At 38.1% G+C, this 16506-nt stretch overlaps 1 protein-coding gene across 15 annotated transcripts in view; it reads right to left on the reverse strand.

The window, feature by feature from the left end:
- Positions 1–16506, reverse strand: part of DLGAP1 (DLG associated protein 1) — a 418553-nt gene that overhangs the window by 299945 nt on the left and 102102 nt on the right. For 10 of the 15 annotated variants that reach the window (XM_017832741.1, XM_017832697.1, XM_017832679.1 and 7 more), the window contains one exon: positions 14544–14638. The exons of the other annotated variants lie outside the window; for them this stretch is intronic. The gene's annotated coding sequence lies outside the window, so the exon portion shown is untranslated. The remainder of the gene's footprint in view (positions 1–14543; positions 14639–16506) is intronic. 15 annotated transcript variants of the gene reach the window in all.

The raw sequence follows: 16506 nt of genomic DNA on the forward strand, positions 1-16506 counted from the left end.
GGGCCTGGAGCAGATGACATACCAGGAGAGTATGAAGGAACTGGTTTCCTCAATATCAAGAAGAGGAGGCTATGGATGGATGGATATTACAGTAATATTCAACATTCAAGACAGAAACAGTGTCTCCTCAGTAGTGGTCAATGTAAGGTTGCAAGGCAACAGATACAAGTTTTGACAAATGATATTCCAATTAAATTTCAGGAAAAAAAAGTTAACTGTATACATCAGTTGCCAAATCCAGGATCAGGTTTGCCCAGAAGAGCTGTATAATCTTCATTCTTGGAGACCCTTAAAACCTGACCGTCCAAAGTCCTGAGCAACCTACTTAAGACTGCAAACTGGCTCTGTCTTTGAAACTAGCCAGAAGTCCTTTCTACTTAACTTGGTCTGTGATTCTGTGAATTTGAAATGAGGATTACACCAAAAGGACACAAAGTGAGAGGATTTGAGATGACTAGCCATAAGACCATACTCTACAGAGGCTAAAAATGAGGATTTTGTAACATCTCAAGACTTCTGCAACCAAGTATCTGTAAAAGTTCATGAAAAACATTTGTCTCATCCCCCCTCTAGTGGTTAGTACATATAGGACCAGTCACTGCTAAAACCAATTTGTAAACTCCAATGGCAAGTACTAGAGGAGTGAAAGATATTTATCACACATTTGGTTATCAATATATTGACATCATGGAATTAATTTTGTTTTTTTCCACCTTTTTTTTTAGGTAAGCAAAAGGCATCTTATATATTCCTCGCATTTAAGATCTCCCTGTGTTCCTAAAGTCACCTTAAATGGGCTTTCTCCTGATTTTGAAGTATTTTTTCCTCTATTTTCAAATAATTTTTGTAAGTTAGTATTTATGCATATATGCAAATATGTGGATATAGATTATTATCTTTCTGTGTATGTGCATAATTTTTGTGGTCCCATATATATCTACATCTGTGTGCATATTTCCTTAGTGGACTAAGTTAGTAAAGCATTTCCAAGACCCATTTATTCAGACAGTCATTGGTATTTGTGCATTACCAATTATGTCAAAGATGTTCCTGTATTCAGATCAGAGAAAAACCATATCATGTCTCCATGCCTAAACATCAAAAGAGGTATGATAACTAAATGTTAAAAGAAAAATTGACCAAAATGCTTTAGTCAAGAATTTTAAGAAATGTGGTACTATCTACTACTTCTTAAAGAAAGTAAAAAAATAAACATTAAATTTTGCTTTTAAGTGGGCATAATATAAAAATGTTTATTTACAGAGCTACTGTTCATTGGTAATACTTGACATATGTAAAATATTCAGGGCAATATAGAAACAATTGATGTGAATTATACAAATATGATTCTTATAGCAAATACAAGTAAAGAAGTCAAAATAAGAAGCGTAAAATGTTCTTTGCAAAAAAAAAAATGTTTAGCTGCTGGGCAAAAGAACATGAATTTCTACATACATGAGAAAGCCAGAGAATGTTTTCCAAAAATTTTGATAATAGCAAATGAAATTAAATCATTAAAGTTCATAGAAAATGAAATTACTGAGGAAAACATGCAAGAAGTGATAATTTTTACCATAGTTCCAACTATGGTAAAAGAATGAACATTCTCAGACTGCTTGGCCTCTAGTGTATCAAAAACATCTTTCCTTGCATCTGATCAGCAACAGTAAGGCAGCAGCTACCTTCCAGCATATCAAATACCAGTTCCTTGCTCAGGAAGCTAGACATGCCTTTGTTCAGCTCTTTTAGGCAGGTGAGCGATTTGGGTTTCCTAAACACAGTCTTGCATATTCACAACTGGGCAGTTTGAATTTAGGTACCAGTCTGTCAAATGGTCCTACATGCAATGTTAGTTTTAAGTATTCAAAAATCTAACAGTTTCAACAGGACAAAGCACCTGCCTAAAGCAAACGTGTGCCAACCATGTGTGAGCGGGGCCACAAACATTTCATTACAACCAAGGGGACAGAAAGCACTTGTTTCCACAGCACAGAATGAAAGAGCATCTTTGACCACCAGTCACCTGCCTGATAGCCCTATTCTACCTCCAACAGGTGCTACTAATAGTTCACAGTACCAAAAAAAATGTACTAGGCATTTCAGAGAAAACAGTAAAAACTGCAGCCAGTGTCACAACTCTTACTACAGAGAATGGCATTTAACAAAAGGGTGGAAAAAAGCTCCAGGTGGATACAATTTACAAGAGCATACTTATGGGGCAATGTCTTTATCAAGCTGCTTTTGAAACTACATTTGTTAATCAATTGTTTTAAGCACATCTAAGTTACTTCTTCTGCAGAAGCAACATATGCCACTCCTGGTCAGACAGTGGTGCCCAGGTGCATACTCTACAATTCAGTGTTGCATACCTGAAAGAAACTTGGAAATACAGCTTATATTGGTATCACAAACCTCAGAAGCTGCCATTCAGTCTAAGCTTCCCTTAGTAGAAAATGAGGGGAAACAGTGATCTCCGTATCTTCTAAATTGTGAAAGTATCTTAAATGGGAAGAAACATACTTTGTGAATGTCCTTATCTCACCACTGCCCATACAAACACCTAAAGCAACTAGCTTTGACTAGACACTTAGGTCAAGTTAAATAAAATATCCACTTTTATTTTCATTCTTCAGATTTAGATACAACTGTTGGATTAATCAACCAGATATAATCAGTTTAGCACCAGCTAAAAAAAAAGAATAAATTAAAGGCTATGTGAGGAGGTAAGCTTTTTCACAAGTATGTGAGAACAAAAAGCATATTAATCAATCCTGTTTTAACAGCCATAGCAGCATGTCAGAACTCCAGCTACAAAAACTTACTGAAATTCCATAATGCCAATGCACTGCTGGTGATTGCCAAGGGAAGGGACACCTTTTTCATACTCTTACAGACTCCAGGAAAAGACTTGGGATGAACAAAGAGAGGAACAAAAACTCTGGTAAATAATTACTGTTTTGACCAGAACAAAAACACGTTCACTAAAAAATATGGTATCCTGAACATTGTCAAGAACTCAGAAGACATAATGCATGAAAGTAATTTTTCAGGTCTGCTGAAAAAAAAAAAGAAACAGAGCATCCTTAAAGCAAAAAGCTTGCTTCCTGAAAAGTTTACAGAGCAGGACACAAAGTGAAGAGTCATAGTCCACAGAGAAGGACTTCCTCTAAGATTTTTTTCTTGCATTTTTCTTCTAAAATTACAAAATTTTCCTTAAATTTTACAGTTCTAAGATACAAAATGAAAAAAAATTATTCAGATGGCAATTGACTGAGTCACAGACTGTTAAATATTTGAGGATATAAAAAATTGGTTCTTTTCCATAAAGGATAATGGTTAATTTAAATGCCATATTTTTAAGTTCTGAAATAGAGTTGCATTATCAATTTTTTTATTGAAAAACAACAACTTGTACTATTCCATGGACTGATCCTGCCCATTTGTATTACACAGTTCAGGATCTGCTTGGACATAAGTGGGGTAAGATATATTTGTTATAACAATCTCTTGCAGCTAGAACTTCTCCAGCTTTCACTGATTCGGCTGATTAGTGAACTGTATAGTATTTATTAAGCCTTTCATTAAGATGAGCTTGCCTGATCAAATGATATGAAATCAAAATCCATCTGTGTGGTGATTCACTACACTACTTTTCTCCAAAGTACTGGTTTAGGAAAAACAAGTGCAAAAGCAAATCTACCTGTGAATTCACTTCATCCATTTGAAAGGTTTCGAGAACACACCAGTAATGTGTCTACCCAAATTACTTGCTCTTGGACTTTGTTAATTTATTTATCCACCGTGGGATTCAAAAAATGTTGTGTAACTATCAGCATAATAATATCCTATAAATAAGTTGAACTGAAATATGACATTATTTGTAGTAAAAATGACTAAAAGGAAAAAGCAAAGGGCACAGAATGGAAAGGATAAATCACTTCCAAGCATGAATTTAAGAACAGAATGGAAAAATATCTTTTTAAAACAGTGAAATTTAAGGTAATGATAAGAAAAACAAAGGAATGGGATTTTATTTCATGCTATTCCATATTAATAATTCTCTGAGTTTCCCCTGTGGAAAAATGATACAACTCTAATAAAATTATTCATAGCACTAAACCACTTTCCTTAGTAAACATGGCGTACATTAGCAGGACTTCTGGAAGAGAATGTTTCTTTGGAAGATTTATTATTGTGAGATTATGGTAAGATGATCTGGATGGCTCAGTGTATGAAATCTTGTCATCCTGGCAGAAGTACTTTGCTCATCCAGGAGGCAGACACACATTTGGAAGCAGGCAACAGAACTCAGCTTCTGAAGCTACAGGGACTGAGTCTGCACAGCATGTTAACTTGACAATAGGCAGTAAAACCGCAATAAGTGTCAACCACTAACCCCACAAGAAGCAATAAGTGATGGCATGGGCAGTGGAAGAGGTCCACCTACCTGTTTAACTGAAGGAGAGACTGCAATAGCAATAGCAACACAAGTGAACAGGGAGGTAAAGGAAGGAAAAGAATAATGCACTCTGCCATTTTTAGTGTGGCTGCTAGAGGTTTGTTTACAAAAAGATAAAAAATCTTTTCCTATGACCAGTATCAATATACCAGAAAATAACTAAAGAAAAAGCAAACTTGCTGAGCTAATTTCACATACACTATAAAGTATGTGAACTTAAAAATAAGGTTTTTGCAGATCAGATTTTCAAACCACAACATGAAAATATTTTATATCTAGCCCCTTGAAACAGATGGATTAAAAATAACACCATAAGCTGTAGTTTAAATAGTATCTGTCAGAGCTGAAAAGGTAGTGTGATTGACTGTATGAAGACTTACATACACTGGTTCAGTTTAGGTTTCATCACTGTAAAAAATAATACAACATATCAGAAAACACAGTGGGTGATAAATGTTTTGACATGATCCATGAGGCAAACCACATCGCCTAATGACTTTAGGAGTGAGCCCACCTCCAAGTCACTCTGTGACACTGAAAGGAAATCCAGTCACCAGCTGGATTAATAGGCAATGTGAATCATAGACACCAGCTCCTACTCTCCCGAGCTGTTCTCTGCCTTGTTTTTTCCCCCAAAGACTCCATATACAAAGCAAAATTCTCATGGCAGACCCCCGCCTGACTGTAGGCACACTGGGCCACGGGAGAAAGTGAGGAGCATGGTTCCAGAGCTCAGCCTGCAGAGTGCCTTTCTACCATATCTCTTTTGACAGCAGGTCATAGCACAAACAGTGCAGCCTCCCTCCATTCTGTATGGCAGACCATGGACCCAGACTGAGCATCTTGGTGTAGTACACAAGAGAGAAGAGATAGAGACTGCATATATTGGAAGCATAGTTCCAGCTACAGCCCTAAGTCCATATGCCAAGCTTGCAGTTTCTTGCAGATAGGGCATGCTGAGGTGAGGGAGTGTGCAAAGAGTTGAACAGGTTGTAAGAGAAGCACTTAGAGACAGAGGCAGTTCTGGAGCATTTGCAACCTGGTATGAGTACAGTTTGTACATTAGGGATGAGAAGCAGGGCAAGCGATGCAGAGTTGGAGCAGCCGGAAGGTGGGAGGACATGAATTTAGCTGAAGAAGAAGAAATACGGAATGAGGGAGTGGGGACTTATAGAAGGAATAGCGGAAGATACTATTTTGGATAGCTATAGGGAATCCGTCAGGAAGCTCTGGCTCTCTAACACTTTGCAACATGGCTTCAAGAGCCAGAAAGTTTAGCAACCCTTACTCTGTACTTTCTATTATAAAATTATTCTTTTATTTCAATTTCACTTGCTCTTGCATTAAACTGTTCTCCTCCTGCCCCACCCTGCTTTGCATCCTACACCTCCTCCAAACCCCACTTCACTTAGAATAACTTTTCTATATAAACTAGGGAATATACTTCCCAGGGGCTTGCACACCATATCTTTCTGTAACATCAAATAAAATGCAAAATGAAGCATTTAAATTCAAATAGTGAAAGTGGACCAGTGAAGGAATCAGGCTGCATAGGTGCCCCCAGGAACCCATGTGCTCATCATTATCCTGGCAAGTGGCAGGGGAGCACCACACTAAAGCAAAACCATAAACTTGCTTGACTTTACTCATGCATGTGCACACATGGGCCCAAACTCCCCAGTCCTATCATAAAATGTAATTAATTTCATTGGGATTTAAATGAATTTTGTTCATTAGCATGTCATCTGTTCTTCAGGAATTACCCAGGTATACCATGTGGTACCTATAAAGTCCCAAGTGCCAATATGTTTAAAAAACTGGTGCTATCTCAATTATTTCTGCAACATCGCAGTACCACACAGTGGTAACCTTCCAGTAGAGCTAAGAGAAATACAGGCTAAACCCCCAGTGTTCAGACTTACTTTCTGTATCTGAGGGAAGTAATGATTAAAACCCTTTTGAAGATCACCATCAAAGCCTATTTTGCTATTGATTGATACTGAATGTTAATAATTAAATAGCTGACATATTTCTCAGCTTCCTCTCATTGAGACCCTGTAAAAGGTAATCTATTTATATTCCACTCAAGATCTCTAGTGGTTCTTTACTACCTCAGTATCCAGTAAATACTCACTAAGCTTATTATGGAGCAAGACTAATATTTCACTTGAATTGGTAGGAAAATGGCTTCTTCAGCTCCCAACAATAGCTGTTGCTGAATTTGTGAAGTGGGAAGAATCTGCGTAACATGCAAAGAAGCTACCAATCCCTTTAACAGCTTCTTTAAAAAGGAATTGGACCCGATTCATGTAAAAAAAAGTGTATGTTCAGTGGGTGGTAACTTCGATGCAGTTCTTTTATGTATATAAGGGTTAGCCAAAGTGTCTGAATAAAAAAGGAAGCCAATCTGCTTTTATTCAGGCATAGCACCATGTGGGCTGAATGTGAAAAATAGAAACGGTTTATTAAATGCGATTCTGAGAAGAGACTAATTTTCTTGTTAGTATAAATTATGGGAATAGGAGCCCAGCTAAAATGTGTAACACAATGATGTGAATCAGTGATGACTGTAAATGCGGGTCTCAAAACAAAACTTGTTTTTCCGATAGCCAAGGATTATGGTGATATGATTTTTTCTGTCATCCTCACAGAAGAGCTGTAAACACCTGTGAGAGAAATGACTGATTCCTAGTGATGTTCCAGCCCTTCTCACACTTCTCCTTTGTCACAGTGGTCCAATGTGTGTAAGATTGCCCTTTCAAGAGTCTGCAATAATTGCGACATTAAAACCAAACCACATTTGATATCAAAGGTACATTCTTCCTTCAGCCTGTATGTCCTTGTTTATATCCATTCTGAGGCAGAATGCCAGGGGACCAATTGCAGTGGAAAATTTGTGTACTTTTCCCAGATCAAATTTACATTTGTAACTCACTACACATCTCATAAATAGAACAGCTTTTTAAAACTGATCAGATCAAAAACAATAAAAAAGAAGCAGCAATTTAAGCCACATTTAAAATTCACAGGGGTTACTGCATTTTATTAAAACAGATGCAATATGATGCACCTTAGTCATTTAAATTCCATTGCTGCAAAGGGAAGAGTCCTTTCACAGGGGATAAGATTTTAGTACAGCTTCCTGATAATTTTGTAACTGGATTTCTACAAAAATGTCAGTGAAAAGGATCGAAAAAACTTAAAATTTCTGTACAAATTATTTTTTCTGTTTCCATGGAGAAATGGAAATGAAGAGTACCATTAAAAGTGGCCTTCATAAACTGATCAACACAGTACTAGCTAGGAGACTGAACTCTCTCAGTTTCTATCTTTCAAACTTCTTCAAGAAGTCTTTGCCTCTACCATTTTTAACAAAGCTTGTATGACACAAGCATTTGAAAAAGAACTAGGCAGTAAATAATTTTACTATAAGTCAGAAAGGGCAAAATATCTGCAGGAAGCAGATCAATAATTTATGGCTCTCCAAGTAGACTGCCAGTATCACAAGCATGATTTACACTGTCTGTTGCATAACTGACTGATGGATTCGGGTTTAAAATTACAATCTGTGGTCTGTCCTGAACACGAAATTGCAATCCAAGTCTACTATTTTCTTTCAAAAAATGATCTTTTGATCATCTCCATTGAAGCAATAGTGCAATACATGAAGGTGCACGCCACTTGTGATAGACTGAAGTACATAAAAGTATACTCAGGTTAATAACATTCTAGGTGTGATATTCAGCACATGTAATTTCATCTAGCCACGTTAAGACAAGATGTATCACTACTTTTCCAGTGGCAGGAAAAGGTACCCAGGCAGCAGCTCAGAGTAGATGCACAGTTTTCAGACAGCTAAAATGTCCAAATCAAATGGTGAAATGAATCTTGCTTGCAATTACTAAGAGCACTGCACTCATTCACAGCCAAACAAGGCTTTTCAAGACTAGTCACTGTTCTGAGTATTTACCTGGAGTCTCCAGCCTGCACTGAAACTCATGATGTTCAAAGCTGTCACTTCACCTCACTGGATCAATGTCATCCTGCTCCTACCAACATCAATCTCGTGTTTGACAGAAGCGTAGTCATGTCTTTCAGAATGGCTGACAGAAAAGTCAAATTATTTTATCGACCCTTGGTCATTTCCAAAGAAATCTGAAGTTGTTAGCCTTGGTTTTATTCCTCCTGTGTTTGCATTAAAACATGCAGGTTCTTTCAGCACTATAAACTAGTCAGTGATCCAAGACAAGCTGCATACTTCTTATATAGCTACAGTGTAAGCATGGTAAACTAAACTAAAGCCAAACTACTACTGAGTTGAAGTGTCTCTATTGGATTGAAAGTATTTCAGTTTATACATACCATCTTCTTGGGTTTACTACTTGACATTAATTTTGCCTAAGGCTATTAAGCATGTCTTCTGGCCCATAACAGACTGATTTATCCCCTGTCACACAGGGATCTTTACGGTATTAACAACTCTACTGTCACTATCTGGAATTGTGCTATGCAGAAATACAGGGGCTAAACAACTATAATGTGACTATAATATGAAATTTGAGACTTATAAAGCAATACTCAGAATTATACTTCCACGTCAAATTTCTCCACTCCATCCTGACAAGCTGAAAACTATACTGGTGAAAGCTTTCCTCCAAATCATCTGACATGGGTTATTCTACAAAAAACGCAGGATGCTCTGTTTCATTAATATTCTTAACAGTTCCCTTAAAAGAATCCTGTTGTCATATGGTATTTTGGGGAAATAGGGTAATGGGGGAGGGAATTTCTCCTCTCCTAAGCCCCATAAAACTCTCTCTCTCTCCCAAGATTTAGGCAGGCCAAAGGCACTTATGGCTATTTACATGGAAAGCCAAAGCTTACGTATAGTCTCTCAGTTTCTATGGCAGCACAACTCCCATAAAAACACAGCTTAAAAACATATCTCTCCAAGCTCACTGCCATCCCATGTACTTGCAGACATTCCCTAAACAGTGAATTTCTCCTCAAAACATGCCAGACCATGTAAATTAGCTCTGATCCCACCACTGGTAGAGTGAACAGTGCAGTGCTGGGGAACACACTCGGTATGAATGGCCAACAGTTACTGCCACTGCCTCCAGCCCTCTCTCCTGCCTCTCACCGGCATCCTCACAGGGACCACTGAGGGCTTGCCAGGCAAGCAGTGGGAAGAGAAAACCATGCCAAAAAGCACACTTTCCTTTTATATCCTGCTGCCTTCTCCTCTCCCTTTGAGTGAACTGAAAAATCCATCACCCAGAAAATTAAGATGGAAAAGGCTGAAATCACTGCTGCTTTCATCGTTGCTAAGATTACACAATAGAAACACTTCCTAGATAATGGGATTTGTCAGCATCAGCTGAAAAAAAAATGCCTACCATGTGATAATATTAAGAAGCCAACTACCCCTACAAACAGGAAGTGGCTTACATTATTTTTTAGTTAATTCAATGCCTTAGGCAAAGTCATATATTACTGTTAACTCAGTAGATAACTGGAGCACTTTTACAGTGTTTACTTAAATTTCATGTTGCAATTAAAGTGTCTGCTTTACATAGACACCTGCCTAATCTACCTTTAATACTACCTTTCGCCATTCCTAGGAAGAATTATAAGATTTGCATTTTACTACTGGAACACCTAATTAATGCAAATAAAAGAGAATATAATCCCTAGGGAATCAGAAAGAATCCTGTATGCTTATTAAAAACTAAATGTATTAACCTATAAAAATACATTACTTCAACTGAAAGTCCAATGGGAAGGATACTTTTATAGGGTGAAAAAGAAAAAAAAAAAATCTGCTTAGGACAAGAATATTCCTCACAAAAAAAATTCGGAAATTTCTTTACGTAAGTATCACATCATTACGTGACAGCTTTCCCTTCTGATGCTAGGAAAGCCTTGGATTGGCAGGAGATTTGGAAGTTTTGATTAACAACCTACTGGAGCTCTTGGCAATGTGCCTGGGTGTTTCAGATTACTGCTGCTATAGAAACTCCCCTGGGTGACTGCTGCTTTTCTTTTTCTCACATTTCTAAAATGTTGGTCTTCAATTTTTTTTTGTCCTTCTGCAGTTTGTTCCACTTAGTAGCAATTGCTGCGTTACTGTTCTACTCTCACTCAGTGAATAGCACAGCTACACAAACAGCTATCATTACAGATAACAGGCATCATAAAAGAGTTTGCCATATGCCTTGTCAGCTGGTCAAACTGATGACATGATTCTTTTCGAGCAGTCTGGGTAGTTCATAGGAGGTATATACATTTCAGGAAGCTGGTAATTCATTAGCATTTCTCTGAGTATAATACTAGTTAACATACTTTAAGGGCTGATTATATATGAATTTAATATTAGCTTAAATTGCTATGTTAAATTCATAATTCTAATTTATCCAAGAGAAAAGGAGGTAGTGACTAAAAATAAAAAAAAAATAATTTATTTTTGCAAGATATTCCCTCCTTTCAATTCACTTTTTCAGTTCTCTTTCTTTCTTCTCCTCTCAGGATAATCCAAATTATTCTAACATGATGTGAATGAACTATCTCTTTTTCCAACACCACCAACAGACTTTAGTGGGAGCAGAAGCAGGACCACAAGTACTTTCCACTGCTACTTAATGGAAAAAAGTACTAAACAGTGAAGCAACACAGAGTGCAGTTCCTGACTGTTGCCCTGAGCATCTGACCAGGCTGTGTCACACAGTTACATCAGCTTCACCGAAAGCCTATCCAGGCCACCATCAGTGAAGTGACTGTGTCTTCTGTATACACCAGTTCACCCACGCACACAGCTGCAATCATGGTCCCAAGAAGCTCAGGGTTTAGCAAGCGTGGACATATGTGGACACTGACACTGTGCCAAGTTCAGTCTGTGTGTACCGCACAACACAGGCACTCAGATTCCTGCACATGAGCCCTTGAGAGGATGCCAGGCACTGCTAGGCTAATCCATGCCACTTATTCCTGGTGTCCTGCTTGCCAGAGACTGCTTTCAGTGGGAATAGGCTGCAAGTGGGATAAGCTAGTTCAGCAGTGACAACAAATTTCTTGGCATTTTATTTGCACACATACAGACAAAGTCTGATCTGACAGGGCATAGCAGGGCCATACGGCTCTGGCATCAGTGGAGCAATGGATGAGCTGCCCCTATCAGACTATCTCATGCAGCTCACACCTTGCTCCAAGTGCTCCTGGGAAAAGAGACATACTGGGAGACTTCTACAAGAGGAATTAACAGTCTTCAGCTGAGCTCAGGAGACATGCCAAGTGACCTTCCTGAAAGGGGAGGCCCAAACACAGTGCACTACTCAGATGTGCAGATGACTGACATAGGGCCATAGAGAAACCATCTCAGTCAAGTACGTCAAATTGGTATGTGGAAATCCTTGCTTGGGAGATTTTTGTGTTAGCTGGATGGCTGCCCATCTGTGTGGGTTCAAAGCAGGTGAACCATTGAGCAACTTGAGCTCTCAAGATGGTCCATGAAAGCAGCCTCCAGAGAGTAAATAACATCTAGCAAATGGGTTTAAAGCAAGCAAGTGATTTAAAGTAAAGCAACACAAAATGTACTTTTTGCTTTCTTTCAAAGTAATGCCATCAGAGACTGGATTTCACTGGGTCTCACCTGTTTGGAAGACTGCTAGCTTTTTACCTTGTACTCCAAAACCTAAAATTACTACATTTGAAACAAGTTGCTAGAACCATGGTTCTGAAAAGAGCCTTCTAAATATTGCTATAGCCCATCATATCCATTTCAGATCTGCTGGAGCCTGCTGAGAGCCTGAAGCAGAAACTGAGATACAGATAAGTGTAAGTCATCTCTACTATTTACAGATAGTATCTAGGCAAAATCCAAACTGGAATAATTCAGAAACTGATTTTTTTATCCACTTCACTGATCAAAGCTTATAAAGAAATGAGGCCTTGGATCATCAAGGTCCTTATCAGTTGCTAGTTATTATGAGAAAGAAGATATACTGTTAGGATTGCAAATCTGACAAACATACAAACAATCAAAACATCCGAAAATGAAAAATTATATAAGCTTTGTCAAGTAAGTTAAGGTGAAAGTAAGAGCCAGAAGTGTTTTAGCAAAAAACCCTGACAAGCTCCACTCTACAAACATTCATACAATTCTAACTACGGAGATGCCTCCTGTGCTGCATATCTCCATCAGAAATCCCATTTATCTCCCTCCTGTTCTTTTGCCAGCATGCACAAAACCAGTTGGCAGCAATTTCTAGAGCTCATCTCTTCCAAGCACCTATCTCAAAGCCAGTCCAGCCAAGTTCTGCGTACCTCCAAGGATGGAGATGCCTCTGCCTCTTGGAACATTTGCTCCAGTGATTTTACCTCTGGTAATATCTCTAAAAAACTACTAGTTAGTCAGAATTTCCTGCATTTCCTTTTATCTGTGGCTTCTGGTCCTTTCACTACACACTTCTGAGAAGGGTTTGGCCCTGTCTCGTCTGTATGCTTTAGGTACATGAAGACAGCAATAAGACCTCCCATCAGCCATCTCTTTTTAACGCTGAACAAACCGAGTTCTCAGCTTCACCTTTCACAACCTCAGAGGTACTCAAGACCCATGACCATTTTGGTAGATCTCTGCTGGACTCAACCCAACATGTAAATGTACTTCTTTTATGGGGGAACTCTAAACTGGTTCCAGTTCTCCCAGTGTGGTCTCACAAATGCCAAAGAGCGGAGAAGAAAAGACTGGCTGGTTATGCTTGCTAACATCGCCTGGGACATGATTGCCTATCTGCTACAAGGACACACTGCAGATTCATGCACAACTGGCCACTCATGAATACTTCCAGAAGCTACCAAGCTGCTTTTTAGGAGCTGGCCTACCAGTCTGTGCTCCAGCTCGGCATATACTGTGACTCTGTGTTGCACAAGGTTATCCCAGCCCAAACACTGGACTTTGCATTTGCTTCTGCAATGAAACATTTAAAGTCTTTCAGTGGGGTCTGGGTTCAATTTCAGTCTTCTCCAGACCACTTAGCTTTAAAGGAATATAATCACACATTGCTATCTATTGTTTTACAGCATAGAGGAGAAAAATGGCCAGAGGAAACTAGTAACTTCTACTGCAATTACTAATACTAAAAAGCTTCAAGTCTAAACATGTAATAAAAAGCAAAGTCATAAAGTAAAAATAAAGTAATATAAAGAAATTATATGAATTACTAGTCAAAAATCCCTCTATGTTGTATTTAAGGTTCAAACCTTAAAAATGCAGCCTATGTAATACCTAGCAGCAGTACTTTCCAGGAAGAATACACTGAACTTTTAAAATGTTCAAGAAGAAAATATTTAAATTTCTTTTCATGAGGAAAAAAACCAACAATAAACATCAAGACTGGATTCAGAGCACTTTTAGAGTCTCATATTTTTTACTTTCCTCCCTTCACATTTCTAGTCCTCAGATAATATCATATCATAACTCACTTCTGAATCAGCTAAAAAAAGGGAGAATCCATCTCAGGACTCATAACATTCCTTCCACTGTGGCTGTGGTTTATCATTTGGGCAAATACAAAGAAGATGCAAAATATCAGCACATCATGGCCTAAACATGTCACTATCCCCTAACATCCAAAACACCCATTAATCTGATGATTAAGGAAACAGGAATGACAAATAAGAATCTGCAGCTACACAATTTAATTTCAAAGAATCAGACTTTGCCGATGCTTGAACCACCAAAACTGGTGAGACTGAATGTGAGACCAGAAATTACCATAGAAATGGGGAGAGATAACACTATAGTTAATTACTAGAAACGGTAATAGTCCAATATTCAGGAAGTATTCAAAGAAATTTAGGAGACAACTGACTGCAAGCTGCTTACATCTCCAGAAGAGGAGATAGTGTGCTCCCCTTTTTCTCCCACATCTCATTAATCATTTCAAATGATGTGACATAGCTGTGGTGTCTCTACTCGTCATTTGCAAAATCACCATACATCACTGCATTACCACATACTCCTAATAAAATGCTGCCTCCCTGCTCCTCCTTGAAAGACAACTGTGGCTAGAGAATAACAATTTACCTCTCCATTTTAGTCTTCCCTTTTCCTTCTTTTTCCTTCCACCCTCCAATCTGGTTATTTTTGGACTGCCAGTTGGGATTATTGCTTTTTCCCTGCTAAAATAAAAACAAACAACAGTTATACTTCACTTTCTGAGCTTAAGCATGAGTTCTGTCCCGAACATTAAACAGTCACATTTTCTTGCCTGAGGTGCAATGCTATCTCCTATGACACTGACTAAAGAAAGCCTTGCAACTAAAGGCAAATTCTGTTTCTGGAGTTGCATGTGCACTTTTCTGACTTCTCCAGTAACTACCTATCTGCAATCCTGAGCAGAACTGTGCCCTGAGAACTCAGCACTGGCCTAGGCTTAGAGATTGAAAAAATTAGTATTTCTGAGCTGAACTACAATGATAATTGAAAATACACATTACTAAATTAGAATAATTATAACCTAAAATACCTTTTTCTTTTTGACACATCATCTTAATTTCAGACCACCTTTTAATATATTTTGCTTTTTTTCCAAGCATCTGGAGGCCTACTATTTGCAAATGGTATATTTGGAAGGAATTTAAGATCTACAAAATATTAGACAATATAATAGTGTCAACTTCCCATCTCTAAATGAAGGTCTGAGGTAGAGAGAACATGATGCCTTTCTGGGAAGCAAAATCAAAGATTCCTCCCATCCAAATCTTATAATGTCACACATGAAGTCTCAGCTGAAAGCAGTCTTAAGGTTTTTCAATATGTGCAATATCAAACACTCCTCAAATTAAACAAAAATACTACCAAGTGTTATTCAAATGCTCTTTTTTTTCTTTTTCTTTTTTTTCCCTGCATCAGAATACTTTTAACTATAAGAAGAGTTTTGCAGTGCCTGGAAAAAAATAATTTTGGTGTGTAAAATTCAATGTGGCAAACAGCTGACAGGAATTGACAGAAGAGTGATTTTCATTTCAATGAAAATGATTGCTTTCCCACTCTGGGCAAGAGATCAATGTGTATATACCTCCATTTTCCTGATTTTCCATATACTGGTTATAGAGGGATAAATTCAGGGGAATTCTGAGTTGTCCAAGATGCAAACTTGGTGTTTGCTTCCCTTCTGCAAGGTAGAGTCCCTCTGTCCTTCAAGAAATGTTATGGGCTACTACCTGACAAAAATTTTTATTTATTTGCAAGATGGTAGGCAAAATGAAACCAACATACAATAGATTTTCAATAGGGTGAGGCTCAAAGGAATCACAGGAAAAGTGAACTGCTTAAGAAGGTAGAAAAGACAAGCATGCTGACAACATGCTGGAAGAGGAAGAAAAAAATCTAACAAACTTCATGAAGTATAGCAATGATTCCTCACCTTTCTGAAAAGGATTCTGTTAATAAAGCACCTGACAACAACTTAGAAAAGGTGCATCTTCCAAGAATAAGGAGTCTAAAAATTATGCGTAGAAGTTATCCAGTCACAGTAGGGTCTCTTCATAGTCCCGACATGAGAACTTTCAGACAGAACATAACGACAAAGAGAATGGCTCAACACAGAGAAGTTTCAGACTGCCAGTTGTTAACCTGAACAATATCTACAGTGTTACTGGAAACATTTTTAAAACTACCATTAATAAAACTGTAAGTGTATAAGACCTTTCTTGAAGAGATGAGGGTTTTTTCACTTAAGAAAGCTTTCCTGCCTGGAAAAAGACATCTTTCCCAGAGATAGTTTAAGATGTTTTCTCCTGCATTCCAAAGGATCTGACTCCCAAGTAGAGAGAAAATAAGTTCTTGCAGGTATGTATGTTTGATGGCCCCACAACTGGGAGGGCCGGAGACAATAAAAGTCCTAGGAAGAACAAAGGGTGTGTCTTTTCCTAGTCCCAGTGCAGATTTGTACTGAGATGTTAAATGTTCTTGACTTTGGAAATAAATTCTCCTAAATCCTTCCACTGTCTGGTATTTTGGGGGTACCAGCATGCACCTGAACCTT

Source organism: Lepidothrix coronata, unplaced genomic scaffold, assembly GCF_001604755.1.
Source record: "Lepidothrix coronata isolate B3197 unplaced genomic scaffold, Lepidothrix_coronata-1.0 Scaffold6, whole genome shotgun sequence".
Classification (NCBI taxonomy): domain Eukaryota; kingdom Metazoa; phylum Chordata; class Aves; order Passeriformes; family Pipridae; genus Lepidothrix; species Lepidothrix coronata.